At 45.3% G+C, this 18,569-nt stretch overlaps 1 long non-coding RNA gene across 1 annotated transcript in view; it reads left to right on the top strand.

Annotated features, from left to right (window-relative positions):
* The window catches only part of LOC146869500 (uncharacterized), a 106,351-nt gene extending 94,070 nt beyond the window's left edge, over positions 1 to 12,281 (top strand). The window contains exon 2 of the long non-coding RNA XR_014960587.1: positions 11,237 to 12,281. This is a non-coding gene — a long non-coding RNA (uncharacterized LOC146869500). The remainder of the gene's footprint in view (positions 1 to 11,236) is intronic.
* The last annotated feature ends 6,288 nt before the right edge of the window (positions 12,282 to 18,569 follow it).

Here is an 18,569-nt window from a genome sequence, read left to right as displayed (position 1 = left end):
TTTATGAGGTGTGTTAAGAACACTAATGTGCCTGCAGGAAAGATGTCTCTCAAGGAAGTGCACACCAAACGACATTTACACTTTCATGGACCACGCTGGCACCTTTTCAAAGAAGCCACTGTTAGAATTAAATGGTGTTGCTGATTCTCCATATACATTTTCCCACAGTGGTCTTGATTTTGTGAAACTCCTTTGTTGTTGGTGATACAAACTAACGAGTGTCAAGACATCAAGACCTCTGTGGGCCCATGTATATTTACTTTCTGCAACACCATTTATTTCTAACAGTGGCTTCTTTGAAAAAGGTGCCAGCTTCTTCAATGACAGTGTAAATGTAGTTTTGTGTGCACTTCCTTGGGAGACATCTTTCATGCAGGCACATGAGTGTTCTTTTCACGAAATGGAGAATTGCCACATTCAAAACATGTCGATTGTGTAAAGTATTGTGAGTCCCAAGGTACCAACATTTTTTCATTTTGTGTTCCAAAGTACTTACAGGTCTCTGAGTGTGGTGACACCTTGAGTATTGAGGTGTGTTAGTTTACCTTGGGTGCACCACTACTGTTTCTTTCATGGTAAACAAGAGGTGGCATGACTTCATTGTATTGATGTGCTCACCTGTTCACAGACACTAGCTTCTCAGAGTATTTCTCTTTCAAGTTGTGGCCTGGTGTGTTCTTTTTTTCCTTGTGTCCAAGTGGCATAGTGGGTCTACCAACTGGGCAGTACAGGGCTTACATATGTGCAGAGTAATCTAGCTGTTACTCATGATGCATTGCCTGATATGCACTGTGACCTATTGTTTTTGTGCTCATGTGTCAGATGTATACAGGTGACTGATGCATTTCGGTTTCTTCTCCTTGCCCACAGCATTATCATCCGAGACAGATGGGGACAACCGCACGGACCTGGAGGAGGGACCCAGCGACAGTGCCACCAGTGCTGTTGAGTCCGAGGGAGCCAGTGGCACGGAGGGCGAGGGGAGTCAGTCCGAGGACCTGTCTGGAGGCGATACCACCTACGACGCCGACGGGTCCGACGCTGACTTCGTTGAGGAGGCGGAGCCTGCTACAACACCTAGCAGCAGCCCCACATCTGTCCCCGCCTCCTCCGTTACCATCTCCGCCCTCCCAGTTGCTCCCGTCCCTTCTGTCCGTGCAGAGGCCCACTATGTCTCCTTTGTCCCAGGCACCGCACCCCCTGCCCCTGTCACCCCTGCTGCCCTCAGTGGAGAGTCTGTGGACATACTGCAGCAGTTGCTGAATGTCCTCCATGGCCACACTAAACCGCTCACACAGATGGTGTCGTTCATGGAGGGCATGTCAGCAACGATGTCTGACCAACTCAGGATTCTGCGGTCCATGGACTCTTCCCTGATGGCAGCAGTTACTCTCCTGCAGCGCTCAGTCCCCCCCTACCCCAGACCCATCCACACTTCCCTCTCCCATACCTGTCCAACGCACACCCAGACAGTCACGAACACGCACCCCACCAGACACAGGCAGCACACCCCCAAGTAAGGAGAAGCGCACACCTCCTGGCACGCACACTCAGGGGGATGTAGGCACACCCACAGGGTCTGGGGACAGACGACATACACGCAGCCACAGTCGCAGTCCGCAGTCCTCACAACCCTGTCCCTCCAAAACCACTCCCCTTGGCTCCCCTGCCAAACGCTCACCCAAGCAGCTCTTTCTGGGTGAGCTGTACCTCGCACCAGCTGAGTCACCACCCCACAAGCGGTCGAGGAAGTCCCCGGGCATGGGAGTTGAGTCACCCACCACATCGACCCCCTCCCCCAGGAGTGCTGCACCCCATCCCTCGCACACCACACCCTCCCTTGACCCTGGGGAATTCTCAGGTGCAGGGGTTAGGCTGGACGTCCTTGCAGCGGTGTGCAGCGCCGAGCTCGCATCCACCTTCAGCGCTGACCTGCCCCCTGTGGTGGAGACGTCCACCCCTGCACCCACCACACCTACCCCTCACAGATGATGCCCCCCCCCCGGTCGACAAACCTTGAGGTCCCTTTGTGCAGGAAAGCTAGGGGTAGACGCGGTCCCCTACGTCCCCCCTTGGACTTGACATATGGACTGGCCATTGGCTTCTGTACATAGTCTATTTTGGGGGGGGGGGTTTGGTGCTGAATAAAGCCTCTTGTTTTACTTTCAACACTATTGCATTTCAGGTACTTGATGTTGGTGATGAGGCTCCTGGAGTTGGTGTTCTGGTAATGTGTTAGGGTTCTGAGAAATGTTTTTGTGTGATGGTCATGAGGTGGACCATGGTATCTGTGTGCCATCACAATGTCTCTGCAAAGAATCATTGGAAGTGTGTGTTCATTTTGTTTTGAGACATTGTCCCAAGGACTATTCCTTCCTCTGTGGCACCTGACATCTTCCCTGCAAACAGTTGCACTATTGTTGTGCTGACCTGTGTCAACATTTCCTTTGTTGGTGATGGATCCCTTCAACAATGGCCATGCCTGCTCACCAATGTCTCCTGCTGAATCGTCTGTGCCATCCTTGCTAGTCACTGTACTTGTGTTTTGAGCATGTAGGAATGCCTTCAGGGACAAATTCACCCTTTTCAGCACTATGCATGTGTGTAATCACGGCCTACCACACAAATGGTACTTGTTATGCAGGGTATTTGGGCACCTGACTCACAATTGTGGGCATTGTATCTAGGGGAATTCCACCCTATTCCTTCCATGAGAGACAACATCTTGGTGGCTGGACCAGCACAGGGACATTCCTATCACTCCTGGGATGTGCGTGACAGTGTGTGTTCCCTTTGGCTATCTTAGTTTTGTAGGCAGTTACATGACTAGACAGTCTTGTGGCATGATATCAGGGTGTGTATTGTGCTGCATCTGCCATGGGTGGGTATGCATGTGTTATTTGTCTTCACACCCACATGTGGTGTGTCATGCAGTGTGTGAAAGACATCCATCCTCCTGGGAGTGGGACACTGCTGTCAGTGATGTTTTGTTATGGAACTATCATCATAGTCCAAAGTTAGGGATGCGTCCATACCACCATGTAGGTGTGGTCATCTGATAATCATGTACACCCCCCATATCTCTGCCCACTGCTGGGAGTCCTCTGCACCCTCCCCCATATGTCTGGACACTGCTGGTATTCATCTGCACCCACCCCCATATGTCTGGGCACTGCTGGTATTCATCTGCACCCACCCCCATATGTCTGGACACCGCTGGTATTCATCTGCACCCACCCCCATATGTCTGGACACCGCTGGTATTCATCTGCACCCACCCCCATATGTCTGGACACTGCTGGTATTCATCTGCACCCACCCCCATATGTCTGGACACTGCTGGTATTCATCTGCAGCCACCCCCATATGGCTGGACACTGCGGGTATTCATCTACAGCCAACCCTATATGGCTGACCACTGCTGGGAGTCCTCTACATTCACCCCTACATGTCTGGACACTGCTGGTATTGATGTGCACCCACCCCTATATGTTTGTCCACTGCTGGCATTCATCTGCAGCCCCCCCCCCATATGGCTGGACACTGCGGGTATTCATCTACAGCCAACCCTATATGGCTGGACACTGCTGGTATTCATCTGCACCCACCCCCATATGTCTGGACACTGCTGGTATTCATCTGCACCCACCCCATATGTCTGGACACTGCTGGTATTCATCTGCACCCACCCCCATATGTCTGGACACTGCTGGTATTCATCTGCACCCACCCCCATATGTCTGGACACTGCTGGTATTCATCTGCACCTAACCCCCTATGTCTGGACACTGCTGGTATTCATCTGCAGCCACCCCCATATGGCTGGACACTGCGGGTATTCATCTACAGCCAACCCTATATGGCTGACCACTGCTGGGAGTCATCTACAGCCACCCCTACATGTCTGGACACTGCTGGTATTGATCTGCAGCCACCCCCGTATGTCTGGACACTGCTAGTATTCATCTGCACCCACCCCCATATATCTGGACACTGCTGGTATTTATCTGCACCCACCCCCATATGTCTGGACACTCCTGGTATTCATCTGCACCCGCCCCCATATGTCTGGACACTGCTGGTATTCATCTGCACCCACCCCCATATGTCTGTCCACTGCTGGTATTCATCTGCAGCCCCCCCCCATATGGCTGGACACTGCGGGTATTCATCTACAGCCAACCCTATATGGCTGACTACTGCTGGGAGTCCTCTACAGCCACCCCTACATGTCTGGACGCTGCTGGTATTGATCTGCAGCCACCCCCATATGTATGGACACTGCTGGTATTCATCTGCAGCCACCCCCATATGTCTGGATACTGCTGGTATTCATCTGCACCCACCCCCATATGTCTGGACACTGCTGGTATTCATCTGCACCCACCACTATATGTTTGTCCACTGCTGGTATTCATCTGCAGCCACCCCCATATGGCTGGACACTGCGGGTATTCATCTACAGCCAACCCTATATGGCTGACCACTGCTGGGAGTCCTCTACAGTCACCCCTACATGTCTGGACACTGCTGGTATTGATCTGCAGCCACCCCAATATGGCTGGCCACTGCTGGGAGTCCTCTACGGCCACCCCTACATGTCTGGACACTGCTGGTATTGATCTGCACCCACCCCCATATGGCTGGCCACTGCTGGAAATCCTCTGCACCCACCCACCCCCTTGGAGAAGTACACTGCTGGCCTGGACCTACACACACACCAATATGAAGGTAACATGCAGGTCCAGACCATAACCCCACATTCGTGGCGTTTGTACGCCTCGTATCCCAAATGTACTGGTGCCGTACCTGTACGTGTGAAACGCACCGTACCCCCCCCTTGATTGCGTGTGTACGCCTCGTATCCCAAATGTACTGGCGCCGTAGGGGTACGTGTGAAACGCACCGTACCCCCGCATTCATTGCGTGTGTACGCATCGTATCACTATTGTACTGGTACCGTACCTGTACGTGTGACACGCACCATACAACTGGTGCCGTAGGGGTACGTGTGAAACGCACCATACAACTGGTGCCGTAGGGGTACGTGTGAAATGCACCGTACACCCACATTCATTGCATGTGTACGCTTCGTATCACTATTGTACTGGTACCGTACCTGTACATGTGAAACGCACCGTACCCCCCCCTTCATTGCGTGTGTACGCATCGTATCCCAAATGTACTGGTGCCGTACCTGTACGTGTGAAACGCACAGTACCCCCTTCCTTGCGTGTGTACGCATCGTATCACTATTGTACTGGTGCCTACGGGTACGTGTGCAATGCACCGTACACGTCCACTTCCGTTGTTGTGGTACGCAGGGGTTGCGATCTTTTTGCACAATGAGTAGGTCCTGTATATTATGGCAACAATAGCACATTTTTGTATTTAAACGTTTATCAACAACAAGGGGCATTTTACTATTCTATATGTCGATATGCCTCGACATAACTAAGTTTATCCATGATGCACGCCACCTCGCATTTACTTTAATCTGCATAAGAATCATGTTCAACTATACAACATGATCTCTCACAGTGCGATTCAAATACAGTATTGAATACATGGCCACATTAAGTGTATTATGTTCTGACCATGAACGTCAGTAATCGTTACCATTCAAAGATGTCTGCCATGACAACTACAATGTGATAACTTTTGCCCTTTGTTTATGTTTAGTAATTGAAGCGTTATCAGTCATGGTTTCACATTGCACTGCTGGGTTACGTGAACAAGGCTTCTTTGTAAGCTGAAACGCGTCGTAATTAAACACCCTTGGATCCTCTGCAGTTTCCTGTGATTCGTTCACTATTAGTGACCTTCAAATTGGATTATTTTACCGGCGTGCTCCGCCGGTGTGCGCCACCTTCCTTGGGTCCCCCGTCTGTCGGCAGGAGCGACTTTGTGGAACTTTATGAATTGAGGACAGCACTAGGACCGGGCTTGTGCGAAGCATTTCTGGAGTGGATACGAGTGCGGGCGCCAACATTGGAGGTAAGCCTGGGATTGCTCTGCTGGCTGTCGTGGGTTGAGAGGGCGGGTGTCGGGGTTGTCAGTAGCGCAAGAGAGAAGAACAAGCCACTAACCTTAGCACAACAGCCAGCGGGGACGACAGCAAGCAGCAAGGCCTCCTTATTCCCCAGGGCACAACCTCCCACAGTGTAGGGAACACATCTATGGGAAATAGTACTCCGGGGAACAGGGAAGGGAAGATGGATTAGGCAGTGCAGGGGTCTTATACTTCAGGGTATTGCGGCAGGTCTAGGCTCCTTCTATCGAAGTACTGCAGAATGACAAAAGACAGACGGATATTCAACTACCTAGGGTGTTTCTAGGTGAACGTTACCCCCATAGACATAACCCTTAGTTTACTTACAGTGTCTTGACGATACTGGCGTCTTTATCCGTGTCCTTTAGCTTTCTCGCCAGATTTAGATTCATAAGACCATGCACATAACTATGTGGACTTGTACGTGAACTCAAGCCGCCTGGCTGTTATCTCCACAGCAAGCGGTAAACAAACGTTCCCCAAATAAAGATTTCTCCACGTCACATATGATTAAGCACGAGAAAGCCCCACTGAAACAATGTTGTTCCCTCTGCAAGGGAATCCTTAGGAAATGTAGTACTTAGTGTAAAGAGCCCCGCGTTTCTCAGCGTCTTGCCCTTTGCGTCAAGGCAAACGTGGAAATGCCGAGGGTGGAGGTTCGGTACCGTACTCTTTACCTGTGCAAGACGGGGACTCTACTCTTCGACTCTGAGGCAGGTAGAAAAGCGTCCGCCCTCAGAGCACCCTACTCACTCCGAGGCGGGAAGGAAAGCGTCCGCCCTCGGAGCTCCGATAACAATGTCTCCTGTTCCCAGGGTCCAGAATGGCGCGCGACGGCGCCCGGCGGTCGATGTTGCGGGAACAGAATTTCCCAGCAGGAAGGCAAGCGTCCGCGAGCCTCAAGCTTGACAGGGTAACTGCAAACAGGGTGGAACTGCGAGGAGGACGGGAAGCGTCCCCTCGCCGTCAGCTACTGGGAAGGATTGTCAAGCACCCTCCCATTACGGAGGCGGTGCTTAAGTAGGGAATGCCGCGTATGGGATTCGTGTTGTTGCACGTCAGGCCCAATTACCTCCTGGGAGTTGCAGTCCCGTCGCCGCCCTGACCGCCTACGCCATCGCCCACAGCTACAGGTGGACTTGCGGGGGTGCGAGAGGCCCGGACCATGCCGGACACAGCTTATTACCGTTACAGCGGGCTGCTCTCCGGCGGGCGGGTTGCTCGTTCTCTCCCCGTGTGCATTACCGGCGAACCCAGTGAATTTCTCGATGAACATTAGAGGAAAGTATTGCCCTCCAATTATAATCGAGCAGTGGAACCGCAGCAAACATTGTGAATACGGAAGCGGTTGCTTGAGGCACATCGTCATACTCGGACTAACAGACCTAAAATACAGACATTCTCGGGGTTTTACACCACGAGTATTTCTGTTATACTGGCCTGTACCACACCATTTAACCAGCTGAAAACAGCATGAGGCAGAAGGAACCTGCATTTATACAGGGGTTCTACGAATACACAGGACACCGGAGGCAATTCAGGGGTGCAGTGCACAATGAAGGAGGAAGAGGAAAGGAGGGCAGCAGCCCAAATCCTTTTTACACGAAGACAAAAAACCAAAACCACTACTGAGACAACGGTGGCACCTTCCCATAATTTAGAAGACAAAATCAAAACCTTGGAAAAACTTAAAAAGACAGAAATATCCAAATGGTGGGAAGCGATTTCGCTACAGAATTATATTGATCAAGAGATGGTCCCTAGAGGTCTACGGATTTTTACTACACCGATTTATGAGACACCTAATCCGGCGATGTTGAAGGAATGATCTGATAATTCCGCACTGAGCTCTAGAAGAATGCTAGAGATTCTGGTAAAATTTGCGTGGATTGACAGAGATCTCATCCTTAAACAGATTCAAGAAGTGCGGGATGAGCTTAACAAACTATCGGAAGTTGACACAGTGGAGAAACTGTGTAACAGTATGAAAGATCGCTTAAAAAAGTACGAAGACGATATCAAAGCACGCAAAGAGCGTAAACTCAATCGGGACTACAATGATTATGAAAGCGGCAGAATTTTGACCTTTAGCCGGAAATATGATTACCTCTACAACGACAAGGAACCAGTGGTGACGACTTCCTTCAACAATGATGAGAGACAAACAAACTCAATATCTACAGCCAGTGAAACTGAATCTGATGTTTCAGTTTAAACAACCTCTAATATGGATTCCACAGCACGTCCGGTCAATTTTTTGGAGGAATATCGTCATCTGCGCCGGAGCAGACGGACGAAGCCAGATACTCCGGCACTGAGAACACGAGGACAGAGGAGCAGAGGACATGGAAGAGGCCGGGGAAACGTAGAAACCGTAGAAAAAGAATACAGCAGCGATGGCAGAAGAGGCAGAGCAAGGGGCGGCATGGGAACCAACAGTACACGCTCCAGAAGAGCCCACTGATGGACAGTGACATGGTAAACAAGACTATCATCAACCTATCTAAGAGGGTGATGAATGAATCTGAGAAAAGGACTCTATGTTTAGGACTCTCCTTCTATCCCTCTAGGTCATTCAGCTACACTGATGCCAGAATAGATCTATTTAAGTTCATTAGAAAACTGAAACTTAAAAAATTGCACAAACTAAAAAGACTAGGGGAAACGAGAAAAACTAGGATACACACCCCCAGGGACCAGGACAACATCAATGTGGGAGATATTGACACCCTCATTGACATGATTCAACTCAATCAGAATGAGCCCATTAACACCACTGAGCAACTCACTCAGACGTGTGAACATATAGGCCTCGTCCCTGACTGTAGTGCATCTTCAGGCTTCAGACACAAATCTACATTTTTTCCCACACTTCCTCATGACACCATTGACACTTTTCACGAAAGTGTAGGCAAGGCTTTGTGCATTTTTAGGGACAGGAGCAAGGGTCACATCTCTCCCAGGAACAACCTCTCATTCGTTCAAAAACAGGCACTTAAGTCACTCATGGGTGACACTGATATTGTCATCCGTCCAGCTGACAAGGGTGGCAATGTCGTGATCATGGACAGGGACAAATACATTGCAGAAGCATACAGGCAACTTAAGGACGTCAGGTATTATGAGATTATTAGTAGTGAAGGTTACAACAACAGCATCACTGAATTGTGGGACAAACTTACTACCTGGAAAGATAAGGGCATCCTCGAATGGGAGGAATTTTGTTATTTGAAAAATGATTATCCCATTCTGCCGGCTCTATATCTGCTCCCCAAACTTCACAAAGATCCCATTAATCCCCCAGGTCGTCCCATTGTCTCTTCTAGAGGGAGTGCATCAGAACATATATCTAAATATGTGGATCACTTCCTTAGGGATAATGTCATCCGTCTTCCCAGTTACATCAGGGACACAAAAGACTTTCTCAACAAAATAGACGGTCTCGAATGGGATGATGAGTTCCTCATGATCACTCTGGATGTACAATCCTTGTACACTATCATTGACCACCAGCAAGGACTAGAAGCTTGCAAACATTTCCTTAAATCCAGACCTGCCCATTTCAGAGAACATAACAAAATGATTTTGGAAATGATCAAATACTGCCTTTCTAATAACATCTTTCTCTTTAATGGTGTTCTGTACCGACAGACTGTCGGTACATCGATGGGTTCTTGCTTCGCTCCCAGTTTCGCGAACCTCTTCATGGGGCACTGGGAGGAAGAGATTTTTACCAACCCTGATTGGAATGTTGATCTTGGTCATGTCTGTATCTGGATGCGGTACATTGATGACCTGTTTATTGTGTGGAAAGGTGATCATCAGGAGGCGATCCATTTCATTGACAGGCTCAATATCAACAATAAAAACATTGTTCTCACAAGCAACATCAGCAAGACCCATGCCGAGTATCTTGATGTTAGTCTTGATATTAGGAACAATAAAATACATACCACTCTCTTTAGGAAGAGTACTCAGGGAACAGTGTTTTACATGCCCTCAGCAGCCATCCTGAGACACTTAAATGGAGTATCCCCTACGGAGAGTTACTGAGGGCTAGAAGGAATTGTAACACGGAGGAGGCTTACCAACTAGAGAGCAAAGAAATGATGGTTAAATCAGAGGTTATCCCAATTGGGTGTTACAAAAAGCCAAAAAGAGAGCAGACACGATGCCTAGAGCTCTTACCATAAGTGACAAGGAGATTGAATCCCCTGATAGTGGTGATGATAACACCCGTTTGATCCTGACCTATAATGCTGACTCCAACAACATTAGAAGAATCCTGGCCAAAAATTGGGACATTCTTAAATGTGAGCACATGATTGGTAATCACATATCAGACAGGCCTACTATAACATACAGAAAGGGCAGGAGCATCAGGGACATGTTGGTTCACAGCGATGTCACTATCTATCCCAACAGACATGAACATGGTCTGAAGAGATTTTTTCCTTGTGGGCATTGCAAGGCATGCAAAAACAGCATTTTTGTCAAAAGCATTTCGTACAATGGTGTCACCAAAGAAATTGCACAATTCCTTACCTGTAGCACTACTTTAGTTATTTACGTCATCGAGTGCCCATGCAAGCTTTGGTACATAGGGAGTACCACCCTGTTGGCCAAGAAACGTGTATTGGAACACTACCGAGCTATTACACACAATGACGATAAATATCCAGTGGCTCGTCATTTTAGGGATACACATTTCTCTAATCCAGCCCTTTTGAGATTTTTTATTCTGGAACAAATTACCATCAACCCTAGGGGTGGTAACAGAGTACTGAAACTAAGACAAAGGGAGTCTAAGTATATAGTGGACTTCCAGACTAAGGCACCGGGCGGGCTAAATCAGGATGAGGAATTGGTGATACACCTCAGAGAACATTAGACGATTCTGATTGTTCCCTTCATGCTATGTCCTACAGTTTTCCTCAGTGTTTAATGGTTTTAATATATCTGCAAGAACATTAGATGATTCTGATTGTTCCCTTCATGCTTTGTCCCACAGTTCTCCTTAGTGTTTAATGGTTATAATATATCTGCGATATATATTTTTAATGTGTAATTTATGATTCTTCTCTATTCCGTGTGGCGGATTTGTGCATTTGAGATCATTAGCAAGCTATATGTGTTTTATATACATTTGTTTCTCACTATCTCTTTTTCTCTCTCTTTTCACAGGAGGAAAGGAAGGGGCCCAGACACTGGCACGTTCACTTCACGGGCAACCTACCCGTTTCCCCCTTTTCTTCACATAGCACCATGACTGGCTGGCTTCTGAGATCACGTAGGAAGTACTCATTGGCATTTGTCGCAATGGTATTTGGACATTGTTTTGCATGACCAGCACTTGTCAGATGTATTATATAATGGTCGAGTTTTTTCTACACACTGACATTCAAATAAGAACACTGTGGGTTTCATGAGGATTTGATGATGCCCTTCATATTGTGGTTCACTCTTGCGAGGGTTAACAGTGGCGTGACAATATTGATAAACAGCAAATGCACACTATGTGCATCAATGTGCTCTGTGCTCTTTCGCTCTATGTAGTCATTATTCGTGTTACTATTATCCCAGGGCAATCTTGTAGCAATTTATTTTGTAAGATGCCTTTAGAATCTTTTTACACTATGCAGTTATAATGCTATTATATGATGTGACGGTATCTCTTCGAGATACACAGTATGTTTGCCATATTCTGTTATTATTAACTATTGCATTAAGGGCATTGTTGGATACATTTTTTGTGTGGTCAGATTGCGATCTTTTTGCACAATGAGTAGGTCCTGTATATTATGGCAACAATAGCACATTTTTGTATTTAGACGTTTATCAACAACAAGGGGCATTTTACTATTCTAAGATGTCTGCCGATATGCCTCGACATAACTAAGTTTGTCAATGATGCACGCCACCTCACATTTACTTTCATCTGCATAAGAATCATGTTCAACTATACAACATGATCTCTCACAGTGCGATTCAAATACAGTATTGAATACATGGCCACATTAAGTGTATTAAGTTCTGACCATGAACGTCGGTAATCATTACCATTCAAAGATGTCTGCCATGACAACTACAATGTGATAACTTTTGCCCTTTGTTTATGTTTAGTAATTGAAGCTTTATCAGTCATGGTTTCACATTGCACTGTTGGGTTACGTGAACAAGGCTTCTTTGTAAGCTGAAACGCGTCGTAATTAAACACCCTTGGATCCTCTGCAGTTTCCTGTGATTCGTTTACTGAGAGCGCACTATTAGTGAACTTCAAATTGGATATATATGTGTATATATATATATATATATATATATATATATATATATATATATCATCTACTGGCGGTCGCCAGTAGATAGTTATAGTTAGGACCTATTTTCCATAGGAAATCCGCAACATTCTATTGGGAATATCTTTGGCGCTGGATGACGAATCATCGCGAAATTCTCCAAACTTTTGCCCAGCTCCGCTCCGCTCCTGCCCTGAAAGCTTCGCGGTGATTCGTCAAGCGGGGGCCGGGAAAAAAGGGGGGTCCCAAAACGCGTTTTCCCCATGCAATTTCCCATAGGATCTGTTGTCGCAGCTACAGCCCGAACCGCTGAACGGAATGACACCAAATTTGGCAAAGAGGTAGTCCTCAGTTCGGACTCGTGCCTTTTGCATATTTGGTGTGAATCTGTTCAGTAGTTCCAGAGAAAATTAGGGTAAAAAAGTTAGTGATATCTATGGCAGGGGAGGATCCGCAGACCCTACCCGCACCGTAAGCGCACCCTCCTCGAAACCAGCGCACACCCTCCCGATCGCGCCCTGAATGCTAATTGGCTGTCGTGTGTCTCTCTACATTCGAAACCAGGAACTGTTGGCGGCCATTTTCTGCCTCGGTAGAAGCGAGGCTGAAGAAGGAAGGGGAATAAGTGTGTAAAATATATAAAGGGGGTAGAGTGGAAATACTCTGACCATCTAGAGGTGCTTAGGGGGTCCCAGAAGGACCCCCTGGGGCCCCCCTTTTTTTTTTTTAAACGGCGAAATGTACGCAGGGTGCGCGCATCCTAACACGTTGGATGCACGGATTCTCTCGCGGTGGGTTCGCGGATCCACGGAATTTTTTTTTAGAAAAAAGACAAGAAATCATTGGTTGTATGACTACTTTCTACACTGAAAGGTAGGGTGTATATTTCTGTTTTTTAAGGGTATGATTCTTATTGGTTGACAAAACAGATTGTAAGGAACATTATATATGAAAAGCTGATATGTTGAAAAGTCAAGCACACTTCCTGTCTTGTTTAGCAACATTGTGTGCTCAGTGCAGTGTTCCATGACCTGTTTCTGTGGTAATAGGCAGAAGGCAGATTGGGGGAAGGGTTGAAATGTATTTCAGTTGGAAAGGGTTGAAATGTTTAACCCATAGAAATGTGCGTTTGCTTTTGAGTTTATGTGTGAAGGATTGTGATTTGATGTTTACATGTATATGTGTGGAAAATGAAAGGGAAACTTTTCCATTCTTTGTTTGTGCTGAGAGGTGCACAGTGCAGAGATTCTGTAAAAGAAATTATGGTGAGTGACTGATATACTTCTTAATCTACAAAATAACTTGAAAGATGAGTTATTTAATTGTGAGGGGATGTATGTAGACTATTTTGATTTTAATCAGAGTAATGTATTTCTCCTGCTAAAGTGTAGGGAGTACTTTTTTTCTCTACAATCTTATTGACAGTGTGTGTGCATGTAGAAACCATTCTATGATAAGCATTTGTGTTTTTCATGTGTTTGCAGACAGATAACTGTGCTGATTTAATATTTTGGTAGAATTAGAAACCAGTCATTGTTTATGAATTTATAAAATGAGTTATGTTTCTGCACTAGAATGTGTAGTACTCCTTGTAGATGAAGAAATGTGTTTTGGTATAGTGCAAGGGATAATGTTGTTTGTCTGGAATCACACAGTGAATCTGTGTGCATTTGGGAGTCACTGTGAGAGAAGCATTTGGTAACATTGTGTATTTGCTGACAGATAACTGTTTTAAAACCGGTCATGTTGTCAAGTTTTAGTAGCATTAGAAGCCAGTCTTTGCTTATGCTTTGATTAAATGAGTCAGGCTTTGACACAAAAGTGTAGTCATGAAATATGAAGATTGTGTGCAGTTGCTTTACCACTTGCACTGTAGTGAATGAGTTTTGGTAAACTCCTAGGGATAGTGGTGCTTGTCTATAATCATACTGTGAGTCTGTGTGCATTTGGGAACCACTGTGAGAGAAGCATTTGGTAACATCGTGTATTTGCTGACAGATAACTATTTTAAAACCTGTCATGTTGTCAAGTTTTAGTAGCATTAGAAGCCAGTCATTGCTTATGCGTTGATTAAATGAGTCAGGCATTGACACTAAAGTGCTGTCGTGAAATATGTAGATTGTGTGCAGTTCCCTTACCAATTCCACTGTAGTGAATGAGTTTTGGTAAGCTGCTAGGGATAGTGTTGTTTGTCTAGAATCACACTGTGAGTCTGTGTGCATTTGGGAGACACTGTGAGAGAAGTGTTTGGTAACATTGTGTATTTGCTGACGGATAACTGTTTTAAAACATGTCATGTTGTCAAGTTTTAGTAGCATTAGAAGATAGTTAAGGCTTATGCTTTCATTAAATGAGTCAGGCATTGACAGTAAATTGCAGTCGTGAAATATGTAGATTGTGTGCAGTTCCCTTACCACTTGCACCGTAGTGAATAAGTTTTGGTAAACTCCTAGGGATAGTGGTGCTTGTCTAGAATCACACTGTGAGTTAGTGTGCATTTGGGTAAGGATTGTGAGAGAAGCATTTGGTAACATCATGTATTTGCTGACAGATAACTGTTTTGAAACCGGTCATGTTGTCAAGTTTTAGTCGCATTAGAAGCCAGTCTTTGCTTATGGTTTGATTAAATGAGTCAGGCTTTGACCCAAAAGTGCAGTCCTGAAATATGAAGATTGTGTGCAGTTCCCTTACCACTTACAACGTATATTGAATGGTTGTAATGATTTTTGCTGTGCCCACGGATTACAGATTAATGTAGACAAGACTAAATTTATGATATTTAATCCCCCTTCACACACTCGACCAGCACCAATATTGGATTCGGTCAGACTGGAGAGGGTTCAGACATTCCAATACCTAGGCGTCACGCTAAGTGAAAACCTCTCATGGGGCCCTCATCATGCCAAGTCCCAACTTAAATTGTCTCAAATTGTGGGGGGTATTCTTAAGATGACAAATGCCTCAACATTTAGGCCTATAAATCCTGTGCTTGAAATATACAAAGCTAGGGCGAGAGCAGCGGCATTGTATGGGGGGGAACTTTGGGGGCATGCTTCCAGGCCTGAAATCTCCAAAGTGGAGAATAGATTTCTGCGGCAGCTGCTGCTGCTTCCCCAAAGTACACCCCTTCTACCGCTAAGGCTCGACTTGGGTTTACTCCCCATTCAGGAGGAATTATCTATTAAACCCCTTAGGATTTGGAGGAGGTTATGGATCACCCCCGAACTCTCGCAGTATAGAAGTGAACTGCAAGACGTATTGAGCTCAAGCAAGGCAGCGAACATTTCATGGCTCACCTTTGTTAAACAAGAACTATTGACAATGGGTCTCTCAGCCCTGTGGCATAATCTAGCTAAGGCCTGTAGGGAGATCTCAGGGAAATCACTAACGGAGCGCTATAGGTCACGTTGCAGCAGTACATGGCTGCACGACTCGCGGAATGGCACTATGGTAAAATCATTTTAGAAATTAAATCTGTATTTGCCTTTGAAGAATTTTTGAATGTTATCCACCCTGTTGCGGCCAGGAAGCTGTATATACAATGGAGGTTTGGTTCACTCCCAATAGGGTGTCTCACAAGCAAATGGTCATCGTCTAGGGTCACCCAATGCCCAGGCTGTGGAGCTGAAAAGGAGAATGAATGCCATATTTTATTCTTTTGCCCTGCTTATAGTAGAGCTCGGAAGTTCTGGATTGTACCAATCTGTAAAAACCTGGGCTTTCAGAAATGTTCAGCTGCATTAAGAATTTTTAAATCTGATACTGCAGGATATATTGTGTTTGCCCTATCGAAGTTTCTGCTTGCCATGTGGTCTAAAAGGAGTTTTTTAATGGCGAATAGTGGCTAGCGCCTGTGGCTTTTACACTGGATTTTGAATCTGTATGCATTGTTTTAATGTTTTATTATCTTATTGTGATCACGATTTTACTTGCATCTTTTATGGCTGAAATATTGCCGAAATAAAGATTAATGATGATGAATGATTTTTGGTAAACTCCTAGGTAAAGTGGTTGTTGTCTAGAATCACACTGTGAGTCTGTGTGCATTTGGGAAGCACTGTGAGAGAAGCATTTGGTAACATCGTGTATTTTTTAGCAGATAACTCTTTTAAAATCTGTCATGCTGTCAAGTTTTAGTAGCATTAGAAGCTAGTCTTTGCTTATGCATTGATAAAATGAATCAGGGTTTGACACTAAGGTGTAGTACCATGTACTATTCTGTTCACTGTGGCAGAACTAAAAATGTAAAAGTGTTACCTAAGCACTGTCCTAGAAGTAGTCTGATTCTTTAGTTAGTTTCTAAGTACCAAATAGATTGCTTCAAATGTCTATGGAGTATGCATGTAGTGTTCTAACATACTACTTGTCTTTTACATCTTCAATTCCCTAGTCAGTATCCATACACTTCCAGGAAACACACTGTCACTTCCTTTGCAGTCCTCTAGAGACCCATTCAACAGCATGTACTAATCCATTCACTGTGCCAAAACCCAAACACTTATAAATTCACCAAGACACTCTCTTTCCAGTACTGTAATGATTCAGTTACTGCCTAAGTATTCATGCACTGAGCCAGGACTTAGCACATGGAGTTCTTCAAACCCCTATCCACTATGCATGCAGTCCTCTAACCACCTACACACTTGTCTTTCACACCTTCAATTCCCCAGTCAGTATCCATTCACTTCCAGCAAACACACTGTCACTCCCGTTGCACTCTTCTAGTGATCCATTCAGCATCATGTACTAATCCATTCACTGCGCCAAACCCTAATAAATTCACCTAGGCACTCTCCTTGCAGTACTCTAATCATTCAGTCAGTACCCAAGTACTCATGCACTGAGCCAGGCCTTATTATATGGACTGCTTCATACCCCTATCCACTATGCATGCAGTCCTCTAACCACCTACACAATTGTCTTTCACACCTTCAATTGCCTAGTCAGTATCCATACACTTCCAGGAAACACCCTGTCACTCCCTTTGCAGTCTTCTAGTGACCTATTCATCATCATGTACCAATCCATTCACTGTGCCAAAACCCAAACACTCATAAATTCACCAAGACACTCTCTTTGCAGTACTCTAATCATTCAGTCAGTGCTTAAGTATTTATGCACTGAGCCAGGCCTTAGCACATGGACTGCTTTAAACCCCTATCCACTATGTATGCAGTCTTCTAACCACATAGACACTTGTCTTTCACACTTTCAATTTCCTAGTCAGTATGCATACAGTCCAGCAAACATCTTGTCACTGCCTTTGCACTCCTCTAGTGACCCATTTAGTACCAAGTACTAATCCATTCCCTGTGCGAAAAGCCTAGCACTTATAAATTCATCTAGGCACTCTCCTTGCTGTACTCTAATCATTCAGTCAGTGCCTAAGTAGTCATACAGTGAGCCAGGTCTTAGCACATGGACTGCTTTAAATGCCTATGCAGTATGGATGCAGTCCTCTAATCCCCTACACAGTTGTGTTTCACACCTTCAATTTCCTAGTTAGTATTCATACTCTTCTAGCAAACACCCTGTCACTCACCCAATGTGCCTCCTTAAAGTACTGTAATCATTTAGTCAGTTAGCATGTTGAGTTTTAGTGAGGTAGGCTTTAGGGCATGAACTGTTTCAAAGTAGCATGCATTATGCATGTAGTGTTTTAACCATTGTCATACTTGTGGTTCAGGGACATAGTTTCTTAGTCAGTATTTATATAAAATGTGTTTGTACAGTAATGGAATAGTATAATTTTGAAAGTTATTAATATACATTTATTTGTGATTCTTTTTTATAGATACAGAATAGGAGTGTTTCTCATCTGATTGCACTCCTCTCATGCATGATTGTTCGGATGAAGGGTCCTTGGGTGTTTCATCATACTTGCCGTTCCGTACGAGTATATTTTGTTAGGATCCCGTCTTGACAGAACTCTTTTGCAAATCTTGCACGTGATCAAGGTGGCATTGGTCTTTGTTTGCCCCATTGGAAAAAAAAAAAAATCCCCACCACTGATGAAAAATGTTGTGGGCGTGGTGCCTTCTGCAAAAAAAATTCCTCATATTCGGTAAATATTTTAAAGCGGCAACATTTACAGTTTTTGTAAGTTAAACTTATAAAATTGTGTTAGCTGTATGCATTTTATATATCTGTGATTTGTTTCTTGTGGTATTTTGTTGAGAATAGCATGTTGTTGTTTTTTTTAACAATCTTTCTAATTTTCC

This window comes from Triturus cristatus, chromosome 1_1 (assembly GCF_964204655.1).
Source record: "Triturus cristatus chromosome 1_1, aTriCri1.1, whole genome shotgun sequence".
NCBI lineage: Eukaryota > Metazoa > Chordata > Amphibia > Caudata > Salamandridae > Triturus > Triturus cristatus.
This window is presented reverse-complemented; position numbering and strand designations above follow the sequence as displayed.